Source organism: Rousettus aegyptiacus, unplaced genomic scaffold, assembly GCF_014176215.1.
Source record: "Rousettus aegyptiacus isolate mRouAeg1 unplaced genomic scaffold, mRouAeg1.p scaffold_m13_p_2, whole genome shotgun sequence".
NCBI classification, from domain to species: Eukaryota; Metazoa; Chordata; class Mammalia; order Chiroptera; family Pteropodidae; genus Rousettus; species Rousettus aegyptiacus.
Window position 1 is genome coordinate 44061438 of NW_023416295.1, and position 17001 is coordinate 44078438.

The window sequence follows — 17001 nt, forward strand, 5'->3', positions numbered from 1 at the left end:
CATAAGTCATGCTTAAAAAAACTGCCCTTTAAACAGAAAAGAGCCTGTGTGTTCCCCCATTTTTTACAATGATTTCTCCATTTCCTGTTACTCTCATTGTGGCCACAGGAATGAACATACTATTAGCAATTCTGAAAAGAGCCTCTATGTGCCAGAGAAATCGTACTTAATCTTAATACTATACTCATCTTTCCCAATACCTCATCCAATCGCCATCACCTAAAGGAACAATTAACACCTTAGGGTGTCCTGTGTTCTGCTCCACTGAGCACAGTATGAGCTGTTACCAATTTTGGTGTGCAAACTGAACCACACACTGTTAACTGTCCTTGTTGAGAGTTGAAAACAAAGGTACAATCTTTACATTTGTCCATCACTCATATTTAAACATGTAAGTCTGTGCCATAACCATGAGACTCCAAATACTATCATTAGCATACATTATAATAGCAAAAAGAAGCATCAGTGGGGCAAATGACACAATAAATGAATTCTATTTTTGAACAAGAAAAAAGTAAAAGACAATTTAGCACAAACAAAACTAGCCTCTGAAAAACATTAATGGGCCCATCAATCCATTAACTAATTGCTCAAGTATTAAGATACTCAGTTGTATTGAGATAATTCCAATTTTCTTCATTCAAAAAATTTTTTTAAAAAGCTTCCATTACACACTTTATTAAGAAAGGCCCTCCACTGCAAGGGCTCTAAAGAAAGAAATTATATCAGATTCTTAAAAGTAATTAACTTATGTTTGGCCTATATTTTAATGATGAGACATGTATAGTCAATATAGCATAAAACAATGCTAAAAGTAACTCTTACTGGCCACAAGAATGCAAAGAATTATTTGCCACTGTTCTCAAAACCTGGTAGTGAAACTCAGGGAAAGGAGGAAAGGACCAAGGTCCAAGAGTTTCAAAAAAAAGAAGTTCTTAGAATTAGGCTCCACGAGGGCAGGAGTATACGTGTTTTTTTTTCCTGCTGTGTCCCACAGTGGTACAGAGTAGGTATTCAATATTGGTCGAGTGGCTGGATGAATGAAGGGAAATAAGAGGATAGCACCATAAACACCCTGTGTATTACTCACAGCAGTGTGGTTGTGTGAGTATGATGCATTGGTCCAACAATCACAGGTGGAGATTGGCGCCTTGAGTAGGCAGTCTCGGAAAGCAAAACCGTTCGTGGGGTGGAACCCCAACCAGTCTTATTCCTGCCCGGTGCAATCATTAGCAACAGAAAGTAAGGAACTGCATATTCCTTGGCTTTGTTTCTTCTGGCACTTAGGCCGTCTTGGCCACGACCTAGGAATTACACAAAAAGTAAATTTCTGATGCCTAACCTAAGTTAACAATCAATTCATGTACACAGGGGAAAAAATATTATTATTTAAATAAATCACAAAATTGGACCAAGGCCATGAAAAGGTTAACGTTTTCGTGTAAATGGCAACTAGCCAAACAATTCTACATTCTGAACTTGAGAAAGATCTTTTGTGAAATGGACACTAGAGGACCGTAGCATCAAAAAGGGAATGAAAGAATTTTGGTGAAGTATCACCATTAAGCCCACAAAGTATGTGGGGTGCTTTCTTGTAAGCTGTTGACAAGACAATCACTATTTCTGTGATATATAAAAATATATGTGTATAAATATGTACATTGCTGTTGTATATCCTTGATGGCTCTGTTACTTCCTGGATCATAGTAAAGAGTATGACTGCAAACATGACTTACAGCTATGGTTTCATACATTCTTTTTGGCCTTGTGTCATTACCTGACACATAAATCAAAAACAGAATTCTAGATTGCATGCACTGTAACAGAACTGAAAGAAAACACCAGATTTTCAAAATCTGGATTATAGTGAGAGTCCTAATTTCACTCCGGGCAAGGTTTTGGGGTTTTTTTTGTTTGTTTGTCTCTTGTTTTCTTTTTCTTTGTTTGTTTTTGGCTACAGCGTTTCTGCTATGTAAAATATTTTTTTTTAATGTGATTTTATAGAATACCTCTATTGAAATAGCTCACTAGCCATCACTGGAATCAAAGCTTAATATTTTAAAGCTTCTCTATTTTAATTCTTTGGTACAGTTTTCAAGTATTTGCTACATGTCCCTCACTATGCTAGGTCCTATTAAAGACATAAAAGAAATATGTTATATAGCTCTTGCCTTCTGAAAGCTTACATCAGATGAAATAATTAGCATTATAAGACCAAGAATCAAGTGCTAAAATGCCTACTACAAGCTGTTCATGCCGTGGACAATCAGGTGTATGAGGGGCGTGTGGAGGATGAAGCAGGCAGCGATAGAGGGGGATGGGTGTAAGAGCGGGCCTGAAAGAGGAGGAGAGAGGAGGGTATCAGGGCACTGAACTGTATACACGAAAATGTGAAAGTGGGAAAATCAAGCAAAATAAAATAGAGTATAACTTTCTTTTCAGAAAGTCAAAAAGGATCTATTAGCTAACATTTACTGAATATTTACTAATTAAAGACCAGACTGACTTGACTTACATCATTTAACTTAAACATAAAAAAAAAAAAAAATGAGGTAAGCTATTATTATTGTCCTTATTTTCCAGATTAGGAACCTGAGATTTAGAGTATAAGTAACTGTTACACAGCTTGTCAGTAGTGAAATCAGAAGTGAACCTGGACAATGCAGCTCCCAAGCCACATTTATATATTACAGTGATTCATGAAGTTCTAAATGCAATATCACTGGTAAGGGAGACAGACAGGCTTAGCCTAACGTTAGTGATATGAACTTCACTGCGGGGAAACTATCTAGAAATTGGAAACAGAATTTCCAGGACTGCGAATTACTTAGGTCCAGAAGACCATCTTTAAATGAATTCCCCATTCTATAAAATGTGCACATGCTCATAAACGATGCAGTGCTGATATCTCTTTGATCATAGAATCTGCTGTTATCACGGAGCTCAAGAAAGACATCTAAATTCTACACAAGAAGTCAGCCAAAGAAGTTGAACTCTGGGCAAGTCACTTAACCTTTCTTGATCTCGGTTTCCCCATCTTAAATGAGGGGGAAGGGCTTTGTGATCTCGCGGGTCCATTTTAAAATTATGCGAGCATTTTATAAATGTCACTAACAATTTCAGACAAACTTTAGAATTCCAGAAATGGAAATGTCAGCTGAATAATGAGTAGCAGACACCATGTGGAAGTTCTGTCATGATCATTCTTGAAAAATAAGCCTTCTTTGTTTCATTAGTGACACAGGAAGGCAAGTACCCCAAAGACTTCCTTTAACAACTTAAAAGTCTTTATCTTAAGACAAATGCAAAAGAACTGAGGAGTATTGCATGAAAAATGGAAAATGTGTATTTAATATCAAATTTATTCATAAAAACACTGTAGTCTCATACCTAAATTAATCTAAATATTCAAGAGAACAAAATACATTTTACTGAAGTTGCTTGAGGCCGACAGTATCATTAACTAATTGATCTCTTGCTAAGACAAGTGATGAATCAACCTAAAATATCTATTGCCTGACTGTTTATGTTTGAACATCATTTCCTAAGGAGAGACTTGCAAATGAAGGACTTCCTCATTTAACAGGAACATTCTGAAAATAAGCCCTTAAAGAATTCTCAGAGAATTCCTAAGCATATCACATGATGATTTTAATTTCATAAGCCCCAGCATTTTCACATTCTATGATAAAAGTAAGAAGAGGTGAAAGGTTCATATTTTTTCATTTACCCTTTTTTTCATTGTCTTTAGACTATTTGCACAATTTTATCTTTGTTCATGATTGTTCTTGCAAAGTGAGCTTTTCCCCATGTATTTCTTTCAGATAGCTTTAAAATTTTTCTTATTTATTAAGCTATAATTTACAAACAATAAAATGCACAAATCTTAAGTATGTAGCCCAATGAAATTTTTACATATTATATACCATGTTAACCACTGTCCAGATTAGGATATAAAATATTTTCATCACCTAGAGAGTTCCCTGTTCACCTTTCTAGTCACTAACACGTCCTCTTGAAGTAGTTGATTTTCCGATTTCTATTTCCATAGAATAATTTTGCCTGTCCTTGAAATTCACATGAATGGAATCACATGTTATGGACTCTTTTGTGTCTGGCTTCTTTCACATAATGTAACATTTTTTTTTTTGTATTCATCTACGTTGCGTGGGTATCAGTAATTCATTTTCTTTTATTGCTGAATGCAGAGATATAGGACAGTTTGCTTATCCATTCACCTGTTGATGAATATTTGTGTTGTCTCCAGGACTGGGCTCTTATGAGTAAAGCTGTGATGAATATCCTTATACAAGTCTTTTTTTGGACATAATGCACTTGCTTATGTTAAGTATATTCCAAGGAGTGGATTTGATTTGTCATAGGGTAGGTATGTGTTTAACTTTCTATGTATTTTTATGAACACTGTCTGAGAGTTGCCATATTACACATCTGTTGTATAAGGATACATATTTTAGAGCTGCAGGTAGGAAAAAAGTGAAATTTCTGGACATGCTCATAGTAATCTCCCAGATCAAGGACTCAGTTACTAATTAGAAAATCCAGCAATTCTTCAGCAGTTACCTATTCACACAGGGAGGATAGATGCACCTTTCACATCCTTCTTGGGTGCTGGGGAAATCCTGCTCCTTTACCATCAGGGAGAGTATTCTCTGAAGACCAGGTGATATTTCAAAAGTCAGATTTCTTGGCAGGAAGTGCATCACAAACAAATCTTAGCATGTGAGAATCCTGGGAAAGGCTAACCTGACATCTCATTTGACTACTCAGACTTCTATGGAATTTGATAACATATCAGGTCTAAGACTTCCTCGTGTCCCTGAATCAAGCAGTAGACTTTAGCCTCAGGAAGTCTGTCATTTTAAAACCCATCTCCCTCTGTTCAGATAATCATCTTTCCTCTGATTTATAGTGGCTGGCCTGAAGGTGTTGAAAAGCTGGTCTTCATTTAGCCAGAGAGCAATAATCCCAGAAAGTATATTTCCACAGCTAGATCATCGTTCCCCCAATTACCCACCATCAAAGCCAGCCAGCTCTTTACTCCAGCTGTGAATCTATAATGTGCCTTGGGTCATATTTGTGTCATTGGTAACAAACTCTTATAATTCTACCCCCAAATCAGAAAGAGAAAAATGCCCACAGGGATCAAGGAGAGTGTCTCCTCACACAAATCTTTTTTCTGATAAGAGGTGACCCATAGCCAGAACCGGAGATTTATACATACATTTTGACATAAATCTGCATGTGTAATTATGAGTCATAATGATCTTTATAGGCTGCACTAAATTGGTGAAGAAGAGTTACTGTTATTGACAAAGCATTGACCTGAACATTAGTGGAGGGAGAGCTAATTATTTTTTTTTTCCTGAGGAGTGAGACTGTTTTTCTAGTTGTGAATCACTTTGAACTTGGGCCTTTGTTAAATATCTTTTCACAGCTGAAAATAAACATAACTGAGCCTCCCATACACTTCCTATATCTCTACATAGTTATAAGTGTATAAAAGTTTCGAACACATTCTAGAAGCTTTTTGATCATTTCCAAGACTCAGGGTTTGTGAGGTGACTGAGGAGGCCAATCTATATTTTGTGAGAGCAAGTTGTGAGATACTCTGCCATGTCTGAGAGACCAAAACCTATTTTTAGTGGGGACTGCCATGCAGGCAGCCCAGAAAATGTACCCTTTAGAGCAATGGAAGGTGAAAGTGAGCTTTAAATCACAGCCTTATCATACTTGCATGTTATTGGCAAGTCTGCCTAAAAATAGAATCTCATTACTTTAATTCTACAGTATTCTTAGGTGAGCCAACCTTTATTATTAATAACAGCATTTCACATTTATATAGCACTGTCTGCTTAAGAGAACTTCACAAATTATACACATAAAACTTTCTTACCTTAATGTAACAAGCTATGGGTTAGGAGGGCAGCAGCTAGGTGGTTAAGTAGTGCTTCCCACTCTTCATCTAGAGAGGAGGACTAAGGAAATATTGTCAGGTGGCCCTGAATGAAACCACTCTCTGAAGTTGGGCCATGTTAATTCTTTGAAAGTATGTTGTACTTTTCATTGATGATTTCCACGGACCTGGGGACAATCACAGTAACCTCTAGGCTGCCTCCATAATACATTTTGTGTGTATCTATTCAGGTTTTAGCTAAATTTGGGAATAACATGTGTAACAAAAATGCACACCTTTCCCCAGTCCCCAATCAATGAGGTGGTTCTGAAGAGCCTTTCTGTGGGCTCCCCAACCCAGCTTGGGAACCTAAACCTAGCTGTTTAGAATGGAAGAGGGATGGAACATGGTCATCCACATTTAAGCTTATACCAATTCCTTACCAAGGTTGTGTGGAATAGTTAGGAGAGTAAGTTAGTAGATTAAGTACTTATATTTTCTGGATAAAGGCAGTGTGGATGTTTAAAGAACACTTTCTGGGCATAGAGCAGTGTTGTAGGCAAAATTTAAGTTCAACAACATAGCTTAACAACCATGAGAGAGTGTGTACATTTGTGTGGTGGCAAAAGATATTCAGACAGCTTACTTTTCAGTGAGACAAACATAAGATTGGGATACTAATCTCTATGCAGGTAGCACATTTTAGCGTAAGCACATGTCATCTAAAGAAGTCCTGACTTCCACAAGAAGAAATATTTGTAAAATGCTTTCTCTGAGTCAAACACTGAATGTGCATGAAAACGCTGAATGAGACATCGTCTCTACCCTCCAGCAGCTTACAGGCTAGTGGGGAAACAGATAAGTAAAAGGGAATTTCAAACAGCAGGAAAGACACTTGGATAAGGATAGAGTACACGGGCATTTATAGGAGCCCAGAGGAGAGGAGCATACCCAGGTTCTGGGAGGTCAAGGAGTACTTCTTGGAAGAGGTAGCATTTAAGATAGCCAAGCCAGGGAAGAAGAGGAAGAAAGTCCCCAAAGGTAGAGAAATCAGCAGGTACAGAGACCTTGAGGCAAGTGAGCTATACAATTTTAGAACTGAAAATAGATCAGTAAGGCTGGAGTGCATCTCCTAAGGGGCAAATAGTGGCCCCTGGAGGAGTGAGGAGGATCCCCAAGGGCTGGGCGTGCCACGTTAAGGAGTTTGGGACTTTACAAAGTAGCATTTTAATGGGGTAGGACTGTTTCTATTTTGAAATGTGGCAGATAGGATATTTCAGCTCACTCTACCTCATATTTGTACTTGTAATGCTCCCTTTCTTTCCCTCTTAATTTCCCTTTTATAATCTCCATACAGACTGTCCCAGAAAAACAATATCTCATCACTGACTCAAAGCGAGCACACTGGGTCTTCTTGTGAACTTAGAAGTAAAATCAATGGAAAGACCTCCCCGCCCCCAGGACGCTGATTGGTACTGGGTCATATTCAGTACTTCCAGCTGCTTTTGTGACACCAGTCCCAGAGGTAAATCCTACAAAATGTCACCGAGTCTTGTGCTCTTTAGATGGACTAAGGCATGGGAAGAAGGACAAAAGGGAATTGCACAAAAAAGGGCATTTTTCATACATTGACCGTAATAAATATGCTTGTTCAGGAAAGAAAAGGTGAATTAGAAAGTTCAGCTGTCTGATCTGGACAGGAATGCACATGTGTTTGTGGTTCAGAGATGGAGACATTCTTCCTGAAAGGCCAGCCTATTGGTACTGTTAAGTCCTATCACAGTACCTGGCAAAAATTTGCAGAGTGTTGGCTGTTTCTATCTTGCAAAGCTTCAAGTGGACTTGTTGGCCCAAAGGATTACAGATCACGGTGGCATCAATGCCTCTAAAGGCTTCTGGGAAAGGAACAGCTCAATGGCTTGTCTTCTTTCTCTCTTTCTTGCTTAACCCTGTAGGAGATTTTTCCCTCACACCCACACTTCACGTGGCTCTTGGAAAAAAGAACTATGATTGCTACTTAAGATGCAAAACAGAAAAATTGGGCTTATTATCTTGGACTGCCTTTTCCCCTTCAAGAATTTTGCTTTCAGATGCTAGTAAAGTTTACTTGACTGTAAAATGGAGATTTGGGGAGGGTTTGATGAAACAATCTATGTAAAGTGCTGAGCACAGACCTGGCTTACAGTAAGACCTTAAATGTTAGCCACTTCTTGTCTTCTTAGAGTTCCTGAGAGCCAACCTGATTTTGCTATTCTTCATTATTCTTGTCTATAAGTCTTGTGTTCAACATGGCAATTCTGCCTTGTCTGCCAACTTCCAAGGACGCTTGGGAGTTTGAGTGCATATTTTATTATTGTATCCTCCAACGGGCGCTTAACTCATTCAATATAGTATTATATTTTTAGTGAATATTTTTGAATTGGAGATTTTCTGTAAGAAAAAAGAGCTCAAACTTATTCTAGAGATTGGTAAAACTTTATTCACACAATGCATTGTCAGAAATCAGGTTGGCAATATATATCCAGATGCATAAAAATGCTCACTTTCTTAACCCAGTCATCTGTCTTATTTCTGGGAATCGTTTCTGAGGGGATTATCCAGAATGTAGGGGGAAATATGATTATAAATGTATTAACCACAGTATTGTTTAAAGTATTTTAAACTTGACCATAACCTAAATATCTTTCCATTGAGTTATGATAAAATCCATACTGGTATATCCAATAAATGGAATATTAGCAACTCAACTCTGAGGACCCATTGGGAACTTTCAGGAGGATTCTGCAGCTGTATTCACCTGGGAGGAAGGTTTGAAAGAATGAACTTAATGGACTCTAATACAGCTTCCTCTGGAAAGCAGTTATTTTCAAAATGGTCAGCCAACTTTGCTCTTGAAACTTGAGCATAATAGATGGATGACTTTTTGAGTGTAGCTTCCAAACCTCAGTAGCACAGGAACAACGACTTTGTGTTTCCTGATAAATGGTTATAATAGCACCGTTTATTGAAGGCTGCAGGCTATGCTTTCACTCAATTTACATGAATGGCTTCATTTTATTCTCACAAAAATCCCATCAGGTATTATTACCCCATTTTACAGATAAGGAAACTAAGTTCCAACAGGAAGCATCTGCCTGACTTCAAAGCCAGTCAGACATTGTTCTGAGGAATAGATCGCATTGTGTGTATGAAGCCAGAGTAGCCTCTCAATAGGCAGCAGCTGTTAGTTTTATAAACCACTGTGTGACATTGCCTCTAGCAATGTAAATACTCCAATTTTAAAAAAGTAAAAGGTAGCTTTTTGTCTGAAACAGAAACCACTGACACTATGTGCACAAATTCCAGGAGGATAATTTGGCCAATGGCTTTAGCCAGTTTAGCTTTTTGGTAATTAAAGCCCCCCATTCCGTCTGTCACTTCAATGCCACTTTCTTGCCAAGCTAGAGATAAGGGCAAACAATGCTTTTGGTAAATGAGATTCTTCTCTACTGGTCATGGGAGAGCCCCCTGCAACAATGGACAACTAGAACAAGGTATCTTTGGGGACTTGTGCTATGACACTTTAGAAACAAAGAGAAAGGGAGGGAGGTTGAGAATATAGAGGAGCAGGAGTAAATTTTCTATGAGAAAGTATTCTCAACAAATGAATTCATCAGCACAGATGTATGAATTATCATTTGATGCAATTAAATGAGGCAAATACTTAATGGTCTTAGGTTGTAGCAATTCAATTAAATAATTGATTTCCTTATAATAAAAGGGTTGTTCTTAAAAACATAGTCTTTTCATACAACATATGGAACTATCCCTCGATGAACGTAATATTCACCTTTAATTATATTCAAAGCTTATTTTTAAAAAGCATGTTGAGCCAAATCCCTTTTTTCTACCTCGTATGCAATTATTGTTGTATTGTACCTTCAGGCAGGATTACCTGATCAGCCTGGCTTCCCATTAGATGTCCAAACAGCCTACTAGTTGTGTCAGACCGGAGAGGAAGGAGGGAGAGGCCGGCTGCCCCACGGTTCTGGAAGCAGCTCCCCCTGAACCAGTCTGCAGCAGCAAGCAAGCCGATACTCACTTCAAGAGAAAAACCCAGTATGAGAAAACCCTTGCTTTGTTTCTGACAATCATAAAGGCTTTAACTTCATTAAAGAGAGTATGTGCTTATGCCTTCCTGCACCATTCTTCTACTTCAATTTCCAGGATAGACTCCTCTTGCCTGAATTTGAAATCAGCATTATTTTGCCTATCCTCTTTATTTATCTTAGGTTGTTTTCTAAAATGAGAATTATGGCAGAGGGAGAGAGGAGAGAGAGAGGCCATTCAAGTGTTGTCTCTCTCTCTCTCTCTCTCTCTCTCTCTCTCTCTCTCTCTCTCTCTCTCTCATGCTAAAGCTTCTTTAGAAGAGGTGTTTAAAAAAACAGGTAAAGTTAAGCTTATTGGCCTCTCTAGTTTAGACTGTGAAAACTGTGGAAAAAAGACAAAATTCTAACTGATGCCTGAGAAAAATTGCATCTCTAAGTGCTTGGAAGAAAAGCCATGGGATGAAAGGCACAAAATAATTGCATAACATCTCAGAAATCTTGCTCTGAGAGGCTTGATGAGCTATTTGTGTCTCTTCGTGAATTTTTTTTTTTTTTTTTTTTAGAAAAATAAGATGAGACACTTTATTTTCCACCCCTTTTGCAATCTTAGAGGTTGTTTAATCTCAAGTGAACTTAATTCACATTCTCCTGGCAGTGTTAGCTATCAGCTCAAACCATTTTACTCATTGCATCATACTACCAGTCAGCAAGCAGAGACCTAATTAGTTCTTTGCTTTAATGGCAATAGTTAAATTTACATTATTAATTTAAATATTACAGGCTCTGTGGACTTGAGCACATAGCTGACATAAAGATGTAAAATGAATAATAAGGTGCTGAAAAACACCAGAGCCATTATTCCCATCATGTTCAAACTTTTAGTTATAATGATATCAATTAAAATTCCCATTCTAGCAAAAAGATTCACTGGTCCTCCTTTGTTATGAAAGCTGCAGTTATATATATATATATTCTGGGCTGAAGTATTCAAGTTACACTTTGCAAGATACAGTGGTCACATACATCAAGAGACATAATTACAGTGCTAATTATATTTTTGCTTTTAAAAAATACCTGAACAGTACAAATATAGCAAGTTCAAGTTCCTCAGTGTCCTGTAGGGTATCCCTGGCTCTTTCCACATCCCGAAGTGCTGCAATCACTCGGCGGTGTCAAAACCTGTTTGGGTGGCAAGATAGATGGGACTTTCAAAATGAAATGTACCTATGACTGTTTGCTACTATATATATAAAATGTCTCATTTAGTCTCATCTGTGATTTTCCAAAAGGAAAATGTTTCCAGGAGCAATTTATCTCAGTCCTACAGTTTTGTATCACTGAATGACCATCTGAAAAACAGGAGCAGACTCTTTCCTTAAAGGCAAACTGCCTGTGTGTGTTGGAGATGTTTCAAAGCAGGAGTTGAACAGTATTAAAATGAATAAAATGCAAAATAGGAAATCGCTGAAAATAAGAACTTTGAATTTTTCATTTGGTCTGTGAACTCTCTCATTTGCATTCATAAAATATGTCATATTGTATGTGGGAATGAAACAACTGGTAGAAAAGATAAAATTAATAGACAAAAACATTTTTCGTTGTAGTGTCAAACTGAGCTTTTTAGCCTCCCAGTTATCTAACCAGCTCCTTCCTGAGAAAGCCAGACTGGCACTTCTTTGACGTGAGCTGCCTCTTCTGCCAAGGTGACTCTCTCATCCGACAGGGCTGAGAGCCCAGCTGCAAAGACCTCCTCATTCTCTGACGGCAACCCCTCTTTTACAGCTATTATTATTATTATTATTATTATTATTATTATTTTATCTTTGATTGAAGATTCTAATTTCCCCTTTCAAACAGATTTCTTAAAGTCTGGCTCTGTGTTCGATTATGCCTAGCATTTAGGAGAAGTTCCATGATATGAGCTGGAAATGATCTAGCTACAGAGTGATGAAACAATGTCTCACCTCCCAACTTTAAAGTCACTGTTCCTTCACAAAATTCATTATTCCAATTTAAAAAGACTAAGGATGATTTCATTATTTACTTGGATCAAAAGATTAATCTATACCTGATTTGCTCATAAGTGGAATGGCCCTGGCCTAGTCACGTGTTCTATCCAAGGTTCAGCTTCCTTAGCAGCAAAATGGAGATAATAGTGGCTTCCCAACTAGTATTATATAAATAAAAACCTGTGATCTTTTTAGTAAGACAAGGGGGTCTAAATAACAAAGTATGTAACACTCTTCTACAAATGAAAATTACAAGTAAAGTATATAAGGGTATGACTCCTAATAAATGCAGTTGCAACTGTGTTTGATTTGACACAGCATGTTGGCAAGGTGTAGGGACTAAGTCTTCAAAGAGGACAGGCTGCACTAGGGGAGTATCTAGTGTTTTTAAATAGGTCAGCAATCACTATTATCTTAGGATGGTCATTTAGGTTATTAGTTAAGGGTACAGACTCCAGAGCTAGAATCCTTGAGTTCAAAGTTTAGAATAATAATAATGTCTGCTCTTAGGGTCCTCGCAGGTATAATTTACAGAAAATCCTTAGCACTGTGCTTGGCCCTTGGTGAGCCTTCAATAATTGTTAGCAGTTCTTGAAGAGTCAGATGGTATAAAATTCAAAACTAGCTCATCAGTATGTACAGATATGCTTTACATTGTTTTTAAAGTAATTCCATGTATTTTCACTTTTTTAAAAGACAAGTATTCTTTTACCAGAAGGGAGGGGGTGGAGGGGAAGTAGATGGGGTAAAAGGGGTCAAATGTGTGGTGACAGAAAGAAATCTAACTATGGGAAGTGAACACACAATGTAAATATATATATATATATATATATATGCCTTACTGTTAAAGTGTACAGCTGAAACTTACCGAATTTTGTTAAGCAATGTCAGCATAAAAAATTTTTTAAATAAATTTAAAAAAAGATTTTTAACTAGGTAAAAAACAATAGACAAATACTCTTCGAAGGACTGGTCGGTATAAGCTTCTCTCAGAGGCCCTAACACAGTGCCCTCTGAATGAATGGGTGTATGAATCCAGGTTAGTATCCAAAAGAGGAGCTTCAAAATTAATGAAGAGGACGTGTCAGCAGGAGCCAGAAAAAAACGTCTGCAGTCCATGTTTACACGTTAGGTCGTTGAACCTACATCTACTGGACTCTCCCAGACCACCGAAAGCACCATCTCGAGCCGAGAAGAAACTTCAGGTAATGACCACAAGCACACGCATGCCATGGTGGTTTACAATGTACCAACCACCAAGCAAGGAGCCTTCCATGCATTATCATAGTTCGTCTTATCACGGCCCTCTAATTTGCTACTATTTTTATTCTCAGGTTCTAGGGGATGTCACTGAGACTCATAGAGGCGAAATTAATTTGACCAACATCAAACAGTGAACAATGGCGGCACCAGGACTTGAACTCAGATCCTTGGGCTCCCAAGGATATGTACACCTGATGTTATATAATACTGCCCCAAATCCTTGTGAAACAGGCTTCCACAGAAGTAAAAAGGTGACACAGTCCGATGAGGCAAAGGGCCCAACTCTTTTCCCTTGTCTTTGTCCTCTGCCACCTGTAGTATTTTCAATGTGTTAAACCTCATGGGACAGAGAATACTTAGCAAATTAATAGAAGAAAAATCCGGACTTGCCTAGCACATAAAAGGTTGATACCTTCTAGCCATGCTACTGAAAAGAATGAGATTTATGCTGCAACTTTCTTCCCAGATAGGAAAGTGCTTTACAAATAATGGAACTAATGCAATTCATCCGTAGTGAGTAAATTTGTCACCATGGATGTTGTAATAACTCTCTGAGGCCAATTCAATTGGGGATTCAATAAATAAGCTCTTTCAGGATACCACATGATGTCCACTAGTTAGAAAGAGTCATCGATAAATAGCAGTTTGAACCTTTGCCACCTCGAGTTCTTTAATCCTTGAAACATGCTTTTGAGAAATGTGGAAAGGATTGATGCTTCCATTTTCCCACTGGAGAAACTGAGGAACATGTGCAGTGAGGAATGACGTCAGGAAACCTCAGATCCTCTTCAATTCTATGACCATTTCAACTCCTCATTTCGTGACTATCTTTTAGGCTTATTCCTGGGTCATGTTTTAAAAGTGATCGGCAAGACTGTACCTGACAAAACTTCCCTGACTTAGTCACAGTTATTGCTGTCCCCTCAGGTGAATTTGAAATGACCTCCTTTGGGAATCTGCTCTCACGAGCTTCTGTTTTATTCTCACCCTTGGCCACTCTGAAGCGTTTCATTCTTTGAAGGGGCACCGCTCCGTGCATTACGTACTGTTAGCTTCCTTCATACTAAGTTGAAGGTCATTGTTTATTGAGGCAAAATTGGCACTGAGAATGGAAAGGAATAGGAAAAGGATGTGTATTTGAATTCACATCGTGTTATTTATGCCCATGAACCCATGGCATGGAGCACGTATAAGCGTTCTTTATTTATTTATTTATTTATTTATTTATTTATTTATTTATTTATTTGTCTGTCTATTTATTTACTTATTTTTAAGGAGCTCGAGTAGTCCTTCAAGAAATGAGTAAATATAGCATGGAATTGGATTTTGGGAAATGAAAGAACCTTGTATTAAGGGCAGCATGCGTCACCGTGCTGCAATATAATTCTCTAAACAGAATTCCTTTGGAAAGGTAAAACCGACACATCTGGCCTTAACAGACTGTTAAGAAGGGTTAAACGTTGACTGTGGGGGAAAAAACAAACTAGAGGGAAAACCGTTCCTTATAACTCAATGGATAGTAATTCTGTAGTCGTGCCATTCAAGAGTCCTTGTAATACTCTTTTATTCCGGTGTATCTCATGTAGGATTTAAAATGTCTTGAGGGATTTTACTAGAAGCATTGGTTTATTTTGTTTTAAATAAAGAAGACTGGTGAGAATTGATAGGGTATTTTTTTCACCTTAAATAGGAAGGACCATTTCTACAATGACCACTAATTAAGCTACTGTGTTTTCTTTATTAGTAGTATTGTTATTATTCACTGAGAATTTTATCCTCATGATGTCAGCTTACATAGCTCAGTATTTCTGAGCTTTTTTAGATTCTTCCCTGTGTGTAATTTACCTTCTTTGGATATTTGACATATGGCACTGTGTGAAAAAAATATTAACATACTCCGAAGAACAGTGTGTATATCTACTGTGAATTCTACATTAAAGCAATCTAGAAGCTTGTTACTAATACAGAGGTTTGGTTCATTTGCTTTTCTCAACTTTCCTTTTTCCATATTGAAAAACATGCTGAATGTACAGTTTGTCTTCATGTGGACTGTACTATTTACGAACAGTCTGCATGGAGGAAGAAAACATAGGCAGCATTGTTCAAAGAATCATTCAGGAGATACTATTTCAGATAATAATGTAATTAGACTCCTTTGGAGGGAAATGTAAGTATTTATATTTTCAGTTTTTATATAGGAATATAGCTATGGCTAATTAAGGGGAAAGTCAACTAATTTATAATATTTAAATTCAATGTTAAACCTGATAATATATCCGAAACTACAAAAACCAAAAAGACTCTAGTTCTGGCTCAAAAACAGTTCTTTAATTTGAGGTAAGATAATCACTGTTTATAGTAATCAAAATTCTAATTTTGTAGAGCTTTCTACATTCTAAAAAGAGGCAAAGGGAAGAGAAAATTCTCTACAAATCTGCCATGTTCAAAGTATTCACTTCGAAAAAGAACTTTTTTTTTTTTTATCTCCAATTTATCCTGACAAAAATTCTCTTGGGCTTTTATTTCAAAAGATGAAAAATGAGCCATGGCAGTCGACGGTGTATGGTGACTATTTATCTGTTTATACCTATCCATGTGGTTGCTAGAAAAACCAGATTAGATTTTGAATGTGATATAAAGAATGTACACTGTTCATAAGCTCATATTCCTCAGACGATAAATAGGTTAAACACTCAAAATTAAGTGTTAGGGGCCATGCATTTTACTTTAGGGAACAATAAATTTAAGACCCGACTTTTTTTTAGATAAAATACATGTGTCCAATTTTTAAATAAACAAATCATGAAGTAACTCAATGAATGGTTTCCAATTTCCCCCCCAAAAAAAAATTTATGAAAACAATTATTTAATAAAGTCCATGTTTTAATTTGTGACAAGTGTCGATCTGAAAAATACATATAAATCTACTTTTTTTAATAGAAGAATATCATAAATGCATTAGAGAAGGCTTTTGTTTATAAACTTCTGTGGCAAAAACCATTACAAAGCAAAGGGCAATTAATAATATTAATATTAGCCCTAAATCATTATCTTTTTTAGTTCTTGATTTTCATAGATTGGGCTTTTCTTAAGAGGGTGTGCACCTGTAGGAAATTTTATATAAAAGGCAGCTTCACTGCTGTAATCAAAAACCAAATTCATTTTCCGAGGAAAGTAGGAAATACACAATGGCGTACCTGCCTCTTTTACGGCCACATCTGCACAGCTCAGTGAAAAGTTTGCAGATATGTCTGCTGATCACAATACAAGGCTGCTAGGAGAGAATAAAGTTGAGCCTTTGATGGGCTATTGCAGCTGAGTTAGAAGTCCCAGTCATTAGAAGTTTTACGTGTCACAGAGTGGAGCAGATTGGAGACCCAGAATTCTGGTCATTTCCCTCAAATACCAGTGGACCCGATAAACAAATATGAAACTATCCCCACCCCCACCCCCATCCCCACCCCCACCCCACCCACACACATACACACGCATGCCAGCTATAAAGATGATTTTAGGTTATTTCTGACTTTTACCTCCGAGATAGAAAGTCCATTGTGTTCATATAGTGCCTACGGGACATCGGCTGAGAACAAAGCTGCTTTCAGAAGCAGTGAGTGACTTCATTCTATTAATATCCAGGTGATATGTGAAGCTCATTATCACATCACTAATGTGGCAGCAGACATTTCCCCACCAACCCAAGGTAGCTCAGATGTTTGTGAAATGT

At 37.4% G+C, this 17001-nt stretch overlaps 1 long non-coding RNA gene across 2 annotated transcripts in view; it reads right to left on the reverse strand.

Moving 5' to 3' along the window:
- Positions 1-981: 981 nt before the first annotated feature.
- Positions 982-17001, reverse strand: part of LOC107504862 — a 49716-nt gene continuing 33696 nt past the window's right edge. The window contains exons 1-3 of one of the 2 annotated variants that reach the window (XR_001595556.2): positions 16808-16931; positions 11077-11181; positions 982-9994 (exon numbers count right to left, since the gene is read on the reverse strand). This is a non-coding gene — a long non-coding RNA (uncharacterized LOC107504862). Of the gene's footprint in view, positions 9995-11076; positions 11182-16807; positions 16932-17001 lie in introns of those variants that run through there. The other variant, XR_001595555.2, reaches the window with a different exon arrangement.